Genomic DNA, 16,050 nt, shown 5'->3' with positions numbered 1-16,050 from the left:
GGACCTTCAGGGAGCAGATGCGTTTTACCTACTGGGGCCATCTGGCATTGGCTCCTTCAAAGTGGCTTTGGAGTGCAGGAGTCTGGGCTTAACTCTGGCCTTGATCAGTTACAAGCAATGTGACTGGGTAAATTACTTAGTACTTTGAGCCTCAGTACCCTCATCTTTAAATTGGGGTTGATGTGGGGATCAAACGTGTGTGTCTAAAAGAGCCTTCGTATTAGAAAGGGCCACACACCAGTTGGTTAAGCATCTGACTCTTGATTTCTGCTCCGGTCATGATCTCAGGGTTTCATGAGATCAAGCCTGGTGTTGGGGTCCATGCTTAATGTGGAGTCTGCTTGAGTTTCTCTCCTTCTTCCTCTGCCCCTCCCCCTGCTTGTGCTTGTTCTCTCTCTCTCTCTCTCTCAAATAAATAAATAAATAAATAAAATCTCTAAAAAAAGTAGAAAAACAGTCATGTAAATGAAAGATCATGGTATTCACAATCTGAATTTTTCTAGTCAGAATTGAACTTGGATAGTAACACTGATTATCTATGTGTTCACTTGCTCTGAGATGTTTTAGTCAGAAACAGTTCAGAGTGAGTGTATGTATGCTTATACTCTGAGTAAAATTAATGTCAATCGATGACAATGGAAAAAGAATAAAATTGTCCCTGGCTACAGTAAGGAAGAAGGAGAGTTGGAGGGAAGAGTGGTAACACCAAAATTTTAGAAGAGGGAATTCATGCCTAAGTAAAAGCAGATAATTTTACTCCAGTCATGGTTTATTTCATGTAACGACCTTCAGAATTCCTTCAGTGTTGTTACTGTGCTTTTTAACCATTAATGTTTCTTATAATCATTGGGAACTTATTGCAGATTCCCCAGTTACAAGGATTTGGATTTAGTAGCTTGGAGGTTGGGTCCATGAATCTGCTTTTAACAAGTTCCCTGGGTGATTCTGATGGCAGTGGAGCATGGCCTGCATTTTGAGAAACTTGCCTTCTCTAGTAGTCTTCTAACTGAATCAATTCTTACTTTCCTACAGTTCATTCTTTATGTGAAGACCCATGTTATATGTGAATATGGGGTACTTCTTAAAACCTTTTAGTGGCTTTCTGCTGATACTAGGTTAAGGATCAGAATTCTTCTGGCTAAGCTTATCTCTTGCCCCTCTGGCTCACTCTCCTTTGACCACACTGACTTCTCTCCAGCCTTTTGGTATACCCAGTTTCTTCCTGCTTCATGTCATTTGCTCATGCAGTTCCCTCTCCTGAAATATTTTCTCTCACCTCTACTTGGTGAACAGTTTCTGATTATCCTGGGCTCTGTTCCCTCAGTGATACTTTCCCTGGTCATTGTGAAAAAGTCTGACCCCATTCTCTTATGTTCTTTTAACACCTTTTTGGAGAAGCAATGATCTCTACTGTCATTAGATGATGAGCTGTTGAGTTATTTGCTTTAATATTTGCCTTCTCTGCTTGAATGGTGGCTATGGTGGCTTTGTGAGGATAGGGACATGTCTGTATTCATTTCTGTGTCCGTAGTGTCTTATGATGGTACCATGAATATATGGCAAGCTCAGGTACTTTCGAATAAATGAATGAAAGTGAGATTTGTGGTGAAGAAGCACTGCTCCAGACCTGCTCTTAAGTTTTTTTTTTTAATTTTATTTATTTATGATAGTCACACAGAGAGAGAGAGAGAGAGAGAGAGAGAGAGGCAGAGACACAGGCAGAGGGAGAAGCAGGCTCCATGCACTGGGAGCCCGACGTGGGATTCGATCCCGGGTCTCCAGGATCGCGCTCTGGGCCAAAGGCAGGCGCTAAACCCCTGCGCCACCCAGGGATCCCTGCTCTTAAGTTTAATGACTGGGGCTGCAAGTGGACCTTTTTATAAGGTGGAAACCACCTTCATGTAGCATTCTAGAATGATATGTTTAGAACACTTACTTGTTTCAGTAATAAAAATTATTATAAATAGAGATCTCAGGTAATGGCCTTAGTATTTAAGTCTTAGAGCCTGGCATGGGAGAAAAGGGAAGTTAAAACACTTCAAGTGAAATCCTTATTTACTTTATACTGTGTCTTTCACACAGGAAGTATTAGATGCTTATTGGTTGTCCAACACCTCACACGTAAACGTTTTAAAATGTATTTACCCTTATATCATGTAGCTGGTTGATTAGTTTGTGTATTCATTTTCTGATACTCCCACTTGGAATTGTAAGAAACGAAAACAAGTGCATGTTCCCACTCTGTTTTCAAAGCAAGCAATTTGCTCAATGGCTTTTACATCTGATAGAACAATGAAGGCAATGTCAGTCTCAGAGAATGAGAGATCCTTGTTCCATGTGGTTTGATTCAGTATCTCAGTCTTGATGGGAAAGGAATTCTGTAGGAAAAAAAATTCCACAACTTTAGGAATTTTTAAAATCATGATAAACATGGAATTAATTGAGATTCAAAAAAGTTCTGAATAGTCATTTTGATAATTCACTTCAATTCTCACCTGCTATGAAGAGATCTTTGTTTACCTAAGCTTTTTAGTTCAGAGGAGAGTTTTATATCTTTTCAGTACATCTTTGGCGTTTACTAAGGCTTTAATTCAGATTTCTAAATAACTTGCAATTTAATTGCATTGATTTATTTATCACTCATTACTACAAACGTGATCATTGTTAGACATTATTCTACGCTAGGGATACATGAGTGAACCGATAAAGGCTCTGCTATTGTGGAGTTGACAGCAAACAAATAAGTAAGTGCTGTGAAGAAATTAATCTAGATCACATGATCTGGCCTGGTGGAGGAAGATGGGTAGCATGACACCAGGGACTAGTCTAGGGGGTTTAATCCTAGGAGATATTCCAGATCAAAAGAAGTCAATGAGAGGAAGGATCCACCATGAGAAAGGCAGAGTAGCATTTTAGGCAGAAGAAGCCAATGCAAAGGCCATTAAGTGTGAAAGAGCTTGCTGTGTTTTGAGAGCTGAAAGACATGTGTCTGGGGCTTTATAGAGGGAAGGAGATGGTTTTGGTGATGAGGTCAAGAAGGTAGGCAGAAGGGCCGTGTGGGCCATGGTGGAAGTCTGCATATTATTCCAAGTATTATGGGAAGCCAGTGAGAGGTTTCAAACAGGAGAGTGCATGATCTGATTTGTATTTTTAAGAGATCACTGGGGTGGGAGCCTGGCTGGCTCAGGTGGTAGAGCATGTGACTCTTGATCTTGGGGTTATAAGTTTGAGTCCCATTTTGGGTTTACAGATTACTTATCACTGTGGATGCCATAAGAACAATTTTATTTTTTAAAAGATTTTATTTATCTGAGAGAGAGCAACCATGAACAGGGGGGAGGGGCAGGGGACAGGGAGAGAGGGAGAAGCAGACTGCCTGCTGAGCAGGGAGCCCAATGCAGGACTCGATCCTAGGACTCTGGGATCATGACCTGAGCCTAAGGCAGATGCTTAACCAACTGAGCTACCCAGACGTCCACCATAAGAACAATTTAAAAAAAGGCACTTGCTTTAGCAGTCTGGCTAAGAGATGATGACCAAACATTACATATGTTTATTGTATATGCCCACACTTCTTTTCTTTATATATACAGGCATTTTTGACTGAATTTGGAATACTTAAGCTGGTTTAGGGAATGTAATGTTAGATTTGTTAGATAAGGGATCCCTGGGTGGCTCAGTGGTTTAGCGCCTGCCTTTGGCCCAGGGCACGATCCTGGAGTCCTGGGATAGAGTCCCATGTCAGGCTCCCAGCATGGAGCCTGCTTCTCCCTCTGCCTGTGTCTCTGCCTCTCTCTCTCTATGTCTATCATAAATAAATAAATCTTTAAAAAAAAAAAGATCTGTTAGATAAGAAACTCATTTCTATCTTAAAAACATTCATTTAATATTCATGAAGTGTTTCTTGATGTGGTTATAGGCTAATTTCTGGAGATATATATATAAATATGCCTAGTCTTTACCTTTAAAGATTTCACAGTTTGCTGGAGGATGCTTGTAAGTAGTAACTAAATGCTGACACCATTCTATGGAAAAATGTGTGACTGCGATGATTAAAACTGCCACAGATGTTTCTATCTGTCTCTTGGTGGACATACACAATCATTTCCTTTGGGAATGTACCTAGGAATGGATTGCTGAATCATAGGATAGGCATGTTTGGCTTTAGTGAATCCTTGGACTTTATTCTATAAAGTAGAATTTGTGCTTTAGAAAGAATGTTTTGGCAAGACTGGAGGCAAGTGTGTGTTGTTAAGTGCTTGTTACACCTACCCAATTAAGAAATGAGATCTAAGTTAAGGCAAGACTGAGGAAGCAGCATGGGATGGGGAGCTAGTTAGGGAATGGGACAGGTTGGCTTTTGGAGTTGAGGGGAAGATAAGATGGAGATAAGGATGATTTGCAGGTTTATGACTTGCACTATCTTTAGCCTCTAAGTCAGAGGCTAGAGAAGGAGTGAGATTTTAGAGGAATTAAATGAGTTTCTTTTTGTACATATTGAATTAGAGTTCCTTATGGATTATCCTGAAGAAGAAATTAGAAGCAAAGTAAGAACTCTAGATAAAGATCTGGAAGTGCTAGGTGAAACTGCAGAGATACATGTATGGGATGGCTAGAAAGAGGATGCAGACTAAGAAGAGGCTAGATGTTAGAAATGTTTGTATATTGATGGTAAGTGAAGGATGAAGAACCAGTGATCAACCTGTAGTATCGAAGGACAGCTTTGAGGGAGATGAGCTAGAGTTTTGTAAAGTGTGACCCTGGGTCCAGGCCACCTAGATTTAGTTCCGGCTTTGGCCACTTTTTAGCTGTGTGCCTGGGACAAGTCACTTTGCTTTTCTTGGCCTCAGTTGTCCAAAATATCTGTAAAATGGGGATAATAAATTTACCTACTTTATAAGGTTATCATGGGATACATAAAAAGTGATTAGTTGTTGTTGGGAAAGTGATGTTCATAAACTAAAGGGGCAGAGGGGGTTCCAGGAGGGAATCAATGGTGCCAGGTCTATAGGGATACCGCAGGATGTAAGTGCTGAAGCATTTTTGCAGGATTGACAACCAGGTAAAAGAGTACTGAGAGCAGAAGTAAAATCTATAGGCTAGTCTCAGTACCTTTCCTTCTTGTAGGAAAGCCCATTGAATTTCAGAACATAAACACATCAGAAAGATCACATGGTTTGCTTGAAAGCGTCTCAGGTCATTGACATGAGTGTTATTAGCTTGGTTTATTATATAGTTCTTTTATCTCAAGCAGTTCAGAGTGCATCTCACATTTTTTTGAATCATGCTCACAATATCAAGGTGAGTTAAGGAAGGTAAAGGTCACATTATTCCCAGTTGACAGATGAGGACATTGAGACTAGCTAGGTCACATGGCTTTGTCTAAGCTTATATTAATCAGCTTTTCCTTTACTCCATCAATAAAACTTACTCATCTCTCTTTTAGTATTGTTGAACTCCGTATTTCTCAAAGGGTACTCAAGGAATCTTCTGCATTTAGAATTACTTGGCATACTGGCTAAAATGCAGATCCCTTGGCTTTATTCTAGGGCCACTGATCAATCTCTGGAACATGGGCTCAGGAATCAGTGATTTTGCCAGCACTCCTGGTGGTTCTTTTGAAACTGTTTAGGGTGTTCAAGGAAACAGAGAAATAAATCCCTGAGTACACATTGTTCTTACTGACATTCTTCACACACAAGAAAACTTCAAAGTATTTTATATTCCCACACTCAAACTACTGTAACTAAAACTTTAGAACCTTTTCTGAACATATTGTCTGATTTGTTATCTTTTTGAAATGAAGTAGTATCTTTGGGCTTGAAAGTAAAACTGATTTGACCTATACCAATGAATAGGATAATTTATTGGTGTGTTACCATAGCACTGCTGGGGGTGTCCCAGAAAAGCTGTGGCCAAGGACTCTAAATATTTATTTCAGTTTGATCAATGGTTCCATCCACAATTACTGTTCATAGTACTCTTATACCTAATTTTGTGTATATATAGTGATTAGAAAGAATTGCATTTTTCTGTATTCACAGCTTCTATTTGTATGTGATAATGAAATCAGCCATATCTCTTTATGGTATTTTTAGTGGAGTAGCATAAAACTCCCAGGCTCAGGTAACTTGAAGACTTTGAGGCTAGGGAATGGACTCCATTAGAGCAAGCCCAGGTCCAGTCAGTGATGGCTCATAAGTAACTTTCTTCTTTAGTTGTAGAGGAGGTGGATTTTTTGTGTGTGAATTGGCATCTTGTCTGTCTGGTTCTCTGTTTTTACTTCTGGCTTCCAGCAGCCACATAGTAGGGACTCAACAAATATTTGTTGAATGAATCCACTCAAGTATATTTAGGAGCTATCAAATGCAACAAGTTAAAAAGAGTTTTTCTAGCCTACCGCTGAAATAAATAGAGGGCACTGGCAAGTACTTGATCATTAATTGAACTGGAACTAGAAGCAGAATCTAGTTCCATGGGATTTCCAAGACCCCTGCTTTTCTTCCTTACAATTGATTCTCCTTTCTTACCATGGACTCAAGAGGTCTTTATCTAAAATTCTCACTGTAAGGCTCCTATTATTTACCTGGCATTATTTAATGAAATACATCTCAGTTTTAAGTTCTGTATATCCCTTCCATGCCATTAAGTGAGAAAATTCACATTAATGTTATATAATCTCTGTTTGTTAGGTTTTTTAAGAATATAACCCCTTATTTCCTTTATAGATTTCCTTAGCACCTCATTTGCGTGCTTTTCACAATGGAAGTTCCTTTAAAACTGTTTTTACTGACTTGATATCAAGAATAGGTCATGAGCCATGGGAATGATGAGCCTATTATTAGGAGGACAAATATTTTCTTTATGGCTGACATGCCTGTCTTTTTACATATATTTTTGACACATTAAATCTATTGAACAAAATTTTTGCTTGAAAAGTTTCTCTTTGTTTGGAGAAATTGGATCTATGTTTTTGTGAGCTATTGGTCCTTTTCCTTTATTTTTATTAAGTGTCAGCATTTACATACCTGTCACTTTGCCTAAATCCCACAATCAATCATATTGTCACTATGCTTTCATTTTCCGTTCTTTCTAAAGATAGAAGGAAATTATCTCTTGGCTAGAGAGATTTATAAACCTAGAAGGTAGGAAAATTAATTAAAAATCCGGAAATCAGAGGAGAACACAAATGTCCCCTGTGGGTTCTTATGCTGTGTTGTTATCCAGTAGCTTCTCATTCAGCTTAGTGACATTGTTTTCCTGGCTTCTTTTGAGCCCTTGGGTGAAGTGATTTGTCTTTCTTAGACTTAATTTACTCATTTAAGAAACTGTAATAATGAGAGGAATTTTTGTTTTCCTCCAGAGAGGGTGTTTAGCGCTAAAACAGTATTTTCCCCCCCTTAGCTGTTAAAGATTTCAGTCAGTGTCAGGGGGTTGGAGGCTTACTAATACTACAAAGCATTTAATGTAATAAGACCTAACTTTTGTTGAAAGTAATGAGGGTTGGGGGGAAAAAGTAAAAAGAGGATTTTAGTATAACATACAATATTTTCTTTTATCTGTAGGATCCTGAGTCATTCTTGTAGTCATGTTCTTGAAGTCATGTTCAACATGACTTCAGATCTAATATCTCATTTTCATTCTTACAACAATCCTATCAAGTATAGGAGATCCTGGACTATTGAGTTCTGATAGATTTGGGGATACAAATGTGGAGATTGAATACCCAATACTGTGTTGCTTTGTGTCTTAACACAACACACTATAAAGACAGGGTTGGTTTTATATCCTGACTCTCTGTCTGTTATGCTAGTGGGCTGGATAACTTTGGGCCAGACTTCTCACCTCTCCAAATCTCAGGTTCCTTTAGGAAAATGAGAATAATTCCTATATGGGAGGAGTGTTGTAAAGATTGAGCATCTGACCCATAAGTACTCAATAAATATCTATCAACCCTCTCTTCTCTTCCTTTTCATTTAGGGCCTAAGGATGGTTTTCTTACAATCTATTTATAGATTATGAGGAGGAAAAAATCTCCTGAGAAAAAAAGCCAGTTTCTTTCAGTATATCTTTCAGAGAGATGTTCTTAAGATAAACTAAATTTTTCTTCCTACCTTGCCCTACATTTGATCACCTGATATGTTGAAAGACACCTGCTTGCTCTGTAGGTAGCTATTTCTATAAATCCATGACCTAGGAATATAACCAGTGTCAAGTACAGCACTGAGGACTAGCGTATTTGCCAGAGGATCTGTATTCCAGAGCTTTGCAGGAACAGTGAAGCTAAACTTTAAGTTTATAAGTCCACGTAGACTTTATAGATTTAGTTTTGGAGGGGAAAAGAAGCAAGGTAGACAGTCATTACTTGAATTCTGAAATCCAGGGGAGTAATGATTTACTGGCATTTTGATAATGGGGCTTTGACTTTAATGCTTTATCATTATAAAGGGGATAATTATAGTGGGAATGAAATGTTTACTTTGCTTAAGTGAACTGAACTAATCCCATAGGAAGGTGGGGAGGAGAAGAGATTCCTTAATGTGGTATGTAGAGTAAGAATCAAACTGAGGACTGTGTTTGGAAACATCAGGCATTTGCCACCCCCTGCCATCCACCCCCTCCCCTCACTCTCCAAAGATTGGTGAAGAAGGAGCCCTTTAAGTCTGAGAAGGAGATAAAGCCCCATGGAACTGTCTGTGATATTAATGGGGTAGGGAGGAGCGAGCTGGGAAAGCTTCTGGGCTGTGGGGAAGCTTTTCCATTCATAGCAGGCTTCATTCACAGAGAATATTAGGTCACAGGGAAGCTCACTACCCCCTACTGACCTTTCCAGACAGTGGTTGCTGGGCCACACAAAAACAGAATTATTTCCAGAAAGCCTGGCACCTGTTAACCTGTGACCTCAGGATACAATGACCTTGGGCATTTGAGGCTCTGGACAAGAAAGGACGGAGTTAGACATTTTGCAAGTTTATTCTGGATACTAAACCATCTGATGATTTGTGATATGATTTGGTAAATGCAGCAGACTATCTTAGCTCAGACCTCCCTCCCCTCATGCAGCCCTAAATCCTTGAACTTCTCAAAATAACAAGTGATTTCTAGATTTTATAACGTAGATGGGCAAGACATTGAGGCCTTAAGTTATTGTCCTAGGCTCCATAGTAACTTGGCCTCAGAAATGAGGCTGGAGCCCAGGTTAATTCATAATATCTTAATCATTAGCATTCTGAATTTTAAGCATAGAAGTAGCATATAAAGGTGAAATTATCGTTTTGGAAAATGTAGCAAATATAGCAAACTTCCTGACATCCATTTAATTTTTAAATCTGCCTCTATAAACACTTGGGAATCCTTCCAAGAGGACCAGAATATCAGAAATAGGGGTTTGCGTCAAGGAAGATGATGTCTGTCATGGGTTAACATTGGACTGAGCAGAGCCACAAACCAGGATGACTACTGTTTTTAGGAGATGGAAAACACAACTTCCTGTTCCCCCAGGAGAGTTCCTGGACTCGGAAGTGGTGATCTAAGGAGCCCTGCTGAGACAGGATGGTGGAGGGAGCTGGGATTTCTGTGTGCTAAAACAATGGCCTTTGTTTGTTATTATAGCTCTCTTAGTGCCCTCCCCACCCCCCCCAGAATCAAAAGTACTCATCATAGAAACCTGACCACATCTTATCATGTAAAGTCAACCTCTGGGAATCTTGTAATTTTTTTTAGAGCACATTCATTTGTCATGGACACACTCCTATCTCTTCTTCCTTCACGTATCTACTTTTTTCTCAGTTCAGAGGCAGAATTTCTATCTTCCCTGAGGTCAGAGATCACAGTGACAACACAAATGCCTTAACTGGAGTGGACACAGGTAGACAAAAGTGTTCAACCAGTATGAAGGTCTCTCCTGCATTTACCATTGACATCATTGGAGAGGGATTCCTGGGCAGTGGCGTGCTGATAAGTCAGCTCTCCAGAACAAATGCCCTGATCTGTCCCCAGTTTGCCAATTTCTGTGGTGTAAATATTTCCATTAAGGACTGAATTCACAATACCAAAGTGATGTCATTGAACATAGATTTGAGAAGGAGTGTGCACAATTCGCTCTTGCAAGCAGGGTACACCACTGGCTAGCCCTTGTATGTTTGCAGAATTAGATGGAAGGTTATGTTGGCATGTGTATAAATCTGGCAGTGACGATTTCTTCAGAGTTCTCTCCCCAGAAATGTTACCAGAGATCAGGCGATGTATATATTTGCCTTGTGTGCAGGTGCTTCTTCTAGTGCGTGACATCTCTGCTCCTGGAACCTTCTGAATTTTGGTCTTCTTCCAGATGCTATCCTCAGTCCTCTATTCCTACTGCTCCACACAGTCTGCCTGGGACGGTGAAGCCATTTTAATTGACATACCCTGTCCCCTGCTTTTAGATTCTAACTGCTGGCCTGTAATATTGGAAAATCCCAAAGATAACGACGTTTCTTTTTTTAAGATTTTATTTATACATTTGAAACAGAGGGACAGAGAGAGAGAGTGCATGCATGAAAAAGGGGAGAGGAAGAGGGAGGAGAAGCAGACTCCCCACTGAGCAGGGAGTCCAACTCGGGGCTCGATCCCAGGACCCTGAGATCATGACCTGAGCCAAAGGCAGATGCTTAACCACCTGAGCCACCCAGGCACCCCAAGTTCTACATTTCTAAGGTGGAATTCAGTAGCTCTGTCCCACAAAAAATCTGGCTTCGCTTCCTCAACTTTTTTCATTTGGCTGGCACTATTATCATTCCAGTCATCCACACTAGAAATCAGGTAAATGTTCCGGATTCTTTTCCCTCATCTTCATCCTCTGCATCCAACTCTTCACCAAGTCTTAATTATTCCTGAGTAACCTCTCCCCCCACCACGTTCACTATCCCTGTCATCGTTACAGAAGTTAAGGCCCTTACTGTTGCTTACCTGGAATATCAACAACTTTCTTACTGACTTTCTCCACTTTAAAACTTCCCATCAGATCTGTCCTCCACACTGCAATTTCTCTGATCATGCTTAAAACTATAGGAAATGAAGTCTCACCTTTTTAAGATTTGACCAGCATCCTCCGTGAGCAGGCCAAGCTGTCCATTCCTTTTGTCATATTGCTCCTGTAACCACTGTATGATCACCCCTGCACCCCACCCCTCCTCCATCACACCTCCTTTCTTTCTTTCTTTTTTTAAGATTGTATTTATTTATTCATGAGAGACAGAGAGAGAGAGAGAGAGAGAGGCAGAGACACAGGCAGAGGGAGAAGCGGGCTCCATGCAGGAAGCCCGTTGTGGGACTTGATCCTGGGACTCTGGGATTACACCCTGAACCAAAGGCAGATGCTCAACTGCTGAGCCACCCAGGCATCCCAACACCTCTTTTCTTAATGCCTTTTTGATGGTGTCTCTGCTACATCTTCCCCAACGTTGTTAACTCCTACTCATAACTTTAAATCCACTGCAAGCATCCCCTACTTAGGATGTCTTTTCCGATGCCACCTCTATGCTGGGTCCCTCCTGGTTCTTCCATGGTATCTGCTTATCTATCTCCGTTCCTTTTTTCAAAAAAATTCACTTTGCATCATAATGGTTTCTTTGTGTCTGTTTCGTCCACTAAACCCAGCAACCTGAGTGTCAGAACTGCATGCTATTTACCTTTATATCTCTACTACCATGCACAGCACCTGGCACATAGTACTGTTAGTTCATGTATGACTGAGTAAATAAGAGAGAGATCTAAGCCTGTACTATTTGTATGCACTTAGAATTACCAAATAAGGGTATGGGGTGCCAGGTTGAATTTGAAATTCATATAAACAACAAATTATGTTTCAGTATTAGTCGGTCCTAAATACTCTATAGGACATGCTTATGTCCCCAATTTATCCTATTATTCATTATTTATCTGACATTGAAATTGAAATTAAATTAAAATCTTGTAGTGTTTTTTTGTTTTGTTTTGTTTTGTTTTTAAGAGCACATTCCATTGTCATGGAGCATCCTGGCAACCTTAACCTAGCAAAAAAAAAAAAAAAAAAAGAGTTCACATCCATGGAAGCTCACTGAGCTTGACATCACTTGCCCCAGGGTTTTGTATAGACTGTGCCTTACATCTCGGAATGTTGTATGTATATGTAGCTCAAAATACACACATGCACTGGCCTTGCCATACCACTCTGCTGTGTGCCATTACATACATGTATTTTTTCCATGTGTGGCAAGGATGTTTAATTCATACATATCTGGGCAATACAGACAGATGATCAGAGTTTATTTGTGCACCATCTCACGGTGTTTTGTGTTGCTGGATGGTGTGTTTTTTTGAAAAGGGAATATAACATGCACCCTTGGTGCTTTGGGCTGAATGCAGAGCTAGCAGTGTGTACCTTCTTAAAGTCTATAAAATCCTGGATGTGGGTTTTAGATTTTGTTAGAGAGCTACGACTGGAAAAGTACTCACTGTTGACTTTGCGGCCGAGGCTAGGATGCCCGAGAACTGATGTACTCAAGGTTGAGTGTGGCTTGGGGAAGGACTTCATACTGTCTGCAGTTTAATGAGGTTGTTTACTTAACATGTCCACTATTAAAGTATCAGATGCCTGAAGTATTATTTTGATTGAAGGAAAAAAATTTTTTCAAGTTAGAAACACCTAAGTTGTTAACAGTTTATGTTTTCAGAAGGTGAAAGAGAGTACTCCTCCATGACTGGAAATAGAATTGAAATATGGCACATTTCATCTCTCACGTTTTTCTCCTGTCCCCCTCATGCCAAGATGGACAATTATGGAAATTCCTCAGTTAGGACAGTTGGGCAGAGGTTTAGATAGTTACCCCATAGGAGTCAGACATGTTCTCTCAGGAAATGCTGAATTCTAATGGCAGAGAGATTGCCCCCTCCCACCAAAAGAAAATCCTGAAACATTTTTGTGGCTTCGGTATCATGATCTTGTCAGTAAAATGATGGTCTCTGATTAAATCCAGATTGAGCTGTTTCCTGTTAGCGTGCTAACCCAGAGGGCAGGCTCAGCCCTCCATGTATTGCTCTCCGAGTCTGGGTTATTAAACACTTGTCTGCCAAGGCCCTCCCCCACTTTTCTTTTAAACTGAAATTCAAAGGTAGTGAGATAGTCCACACAAAAACAGATCCTAAAGTCTTTTAAAGGGTTCTGTAGCTATTGAATATTTTACTGCAAAAATTAAAGTAAAAACTCAGCTTCTCCCTTGTGCCCCTACGGCAGAGTTAATTTTCCGTTTCACTTTTGTATGGTCTTCATTCAAAGTACTTCCAGGAATAAGCAGATAGTTTCAAAATTTTCAGTAGTTTTGTTTTGTTTTTGTTTTTTCACAAAAAATGCACCCTATTTGAGTGTTTGTAAATTAGAACTCATCTCCCCCCAGCTCTAGCAAGTCCATAGTCGGTGCTTAGCAAATGTGAAGATGACATGGAGCAAGTACTCTGACACCTTAACGTGCATTGTTAACTTTTGTGAGAACGACTATAGGCACCAACCAATTCCCACACTTTGTTTTATATTGTCATTCATGCTGACTCATTGCACCTAGAGAATAATTTTAAAAATCTATATAGTGCAAGTATTTTATTAGCTTCCATTAGCTCAAACATGGTTCTTCCTGATGTACAGATGCAAACACTGAGGAGTAGAAACCATCACAGGGAGCTATGGGGGATCAGCCACGCATCTTGAGATTTCTTGTTTTCCAGAGGAAAAGGAGGACTGAAGGAAGCGACTGGGTTAATGAGTAGCAGGACTCCATTCCCAAGGGAGAGCCATGGCTTCCTGCCAAATCTGCTTTCTGGCAGGAAAGGGGACCCCCTTCATCAGGTCCTTTGACAAGTATTTTTCTCTGTGTTTGAATTTTTGGCTACATCAGGGCTCAGAGAAAAATTAGTTCTTTTAAGTAGTTTTTACTTTCAATAAGAAAAGATTTAAAGTGGAATTTGCATTGTGAATAAAGTAAGAGTCCTCAAATTACGAAATTGTTTGGTAAGGGAACATTGTCACAAGGTAAGGAATTAGAATTAGAGCTTGAATATCCCTCGAGAACGAGAAGCCGTTCCCTTCATTGTTGTTAACATTTGACATTGAAGCATGTTTTTTTAAACTACTTTTTAATAGTATGAGGCTGATCATTTTTTGGGAACCAGATCGTTGAAGTAACAAAGTAAAACATAGAAAACATCCCTACATTTTGGTATTGAGAAAGAGGTCAAAGGGATACAGATGTTAGAAGATAAAAATTAACATTGTATTTTATGATTTTTTTAAGTGAAAAGTGGCAAAAACAGAATATGGTTTAAAATGCATCACAGTGACTTAGTAAGTTTACGTTTTCCAAAGTATGTTCATTCTGGTGGTCTGCAAGATGCCGTGAGATTAAAGGGAATTCCATTTGGAAGGATCATGTGAGCGTGTTAAAGGCAAATTCTAGAATAAAGAAATGTATTTGACTTTGTCTTACTCTGTAGTTCCCAGACTTGACCACAGGACCTTTTGTTTTAGAACTGGGGTTTTATAGCACCCATGTAGGGCGACACTGTACTAACTAGTAAAAAAAAAAAAAAAAAGTAATTAGACTTTGAAACCATATATCCTTTTCATTTATTGTTTCTGCTTAAAATGAGTTGACACTCCTGGGAGGACAGATGGATTCTATTAGGCCTGTTTTAAAAACTACATATAGAGTGATAACGGATGGTTATTAGGCCATGATATGAGTCAACAGGCTGAAGAGGCCTACAGAAATGTTTGGTATTTTGCCTGAACCAGATCCTGCTTCTTAATAAAATAAAAGTATCCTTCGAGAAGGAAAGAAAGAAAATCAGCCATGGAAGATGCAGTCATACTATTAATTCCTGTTAGCATTTAGACATAATGACATTAAGGTACTCTCACCTTCTCCTAAAAGTGATTGCCACCACTTTGGTCTTCCTAGAAGCAATCTCACCAGCTAACTTCCTTCCAGGGGTTTAACATCTGACAGACCAGGTGAAGAAAAAGAGAACAGGTATTTAGTGAGCACAGTGTCATCATTGAGAGATCCGGTTCTTTCTTCTTTGCTCCCCTTCCTTAATTTTCACATATCAGGTTTTTTCAATTTTGGAAAGTCTGGTATGCAACAATTCAAACTTAAAACTGAGAAAAACTGCCTGGCAATTGTTTGCATTACTGACAATGATTGTTTGCTTTAGAAAATGATCCTCTTGGTAGGACATCTTCGTGCCTGTGTAGGACAATTTAGGCTGAAAATCACCTCTCTGTGTAATTTGTTAGGCATAGATTTATTGCAGGATATAAGGCACGCTCCTCTTTTTCTTCAATTTAGTTCTTCTCTCCCCTCATACTCAATTTTAAGCTTTGCATATCTTATCAGTAATCAGTTGTATTTTATGTCTACCAAGGTGCAATTATACCTGCCAATACTATTTGATTGGAATCACATGAGAATGAAACTTGTCATGAACATATGTTTTTCTTGTTCATCGCTTGGCTGTAGGAGGCAGGGGTCATATGCCCATCCACCCCTTTCCATTTCTCCCCAGAGAGTAGCCCTGGGCCGCTTGGTCCAGCCACTTCTTGGGCAGTTCTGTTGATTGTTGATCATATTGAATCAGGAAGGCCTTTGCTTTTTGCAGACCGAAGAACATCAGACCATGGTCAGATCTCCACAGATTTCCATGGAGATCACACTCCTACCAAGGCTGGTCTTTTAGCCTAGCAAAATAGTGTCAGTTGGTTCACACAAATCCTAAAACTCAGCAGTCACCTCCTCAAAGCCAGTATGAGTCAGCTCCAGCACACCAGTGTAGGAGCTGCCTTTAAGAATGAATTTGGGGGCACCTGGGTGGCTCAGTGGTTGAGCCTCTGCCTTTGGCTCAGGTCCTGATCCCAGGGTCCTGGGATCGAGTCCTGCTTCAGGCTCCCCACAGGGAGCCTGCTTCTCCTTCTGCCTATGTCTCTGCCTCTCTCTGTATGTCTCTTGAGTAAATAAAAATAAATAAATAAAATAAAGAAAA

At 39.9% G+C, this 16,050-nt stretch overlaps 1 protein-coding gene across 2 annotated transcripts in view; it reads left to right on the top strand.

The window, feature by feature from the left end:
* Positions 1-16,050, top strand: part of RGL1 (ral guanine nucleotide dissociation stimulator like 1) — a 261,146-nt gene that overhangs the window by 157,427 nt on the left and 87,669 nt on the right. The window lies entirely within an intron of this gene.

This window comes from Vulpes lagopus, chromosome 1 (genome assembly GCF_018345385.1).
Source record: "Vulpes lagopus strain Blue_001 chromosome 1, ASM1834538v1, whole genome shotgun sequence".
NCBI lineage: Eukaryota > Metazoa > Chordata > Mammalia > Carnivora > Canidae > Vulpes > Vulpes lagopus.
The sequence above is the reverse complement of the archived record's forward strand: the minus strand, read 5'-3'. Positions and strand labels throughout refer to the sequence as shown.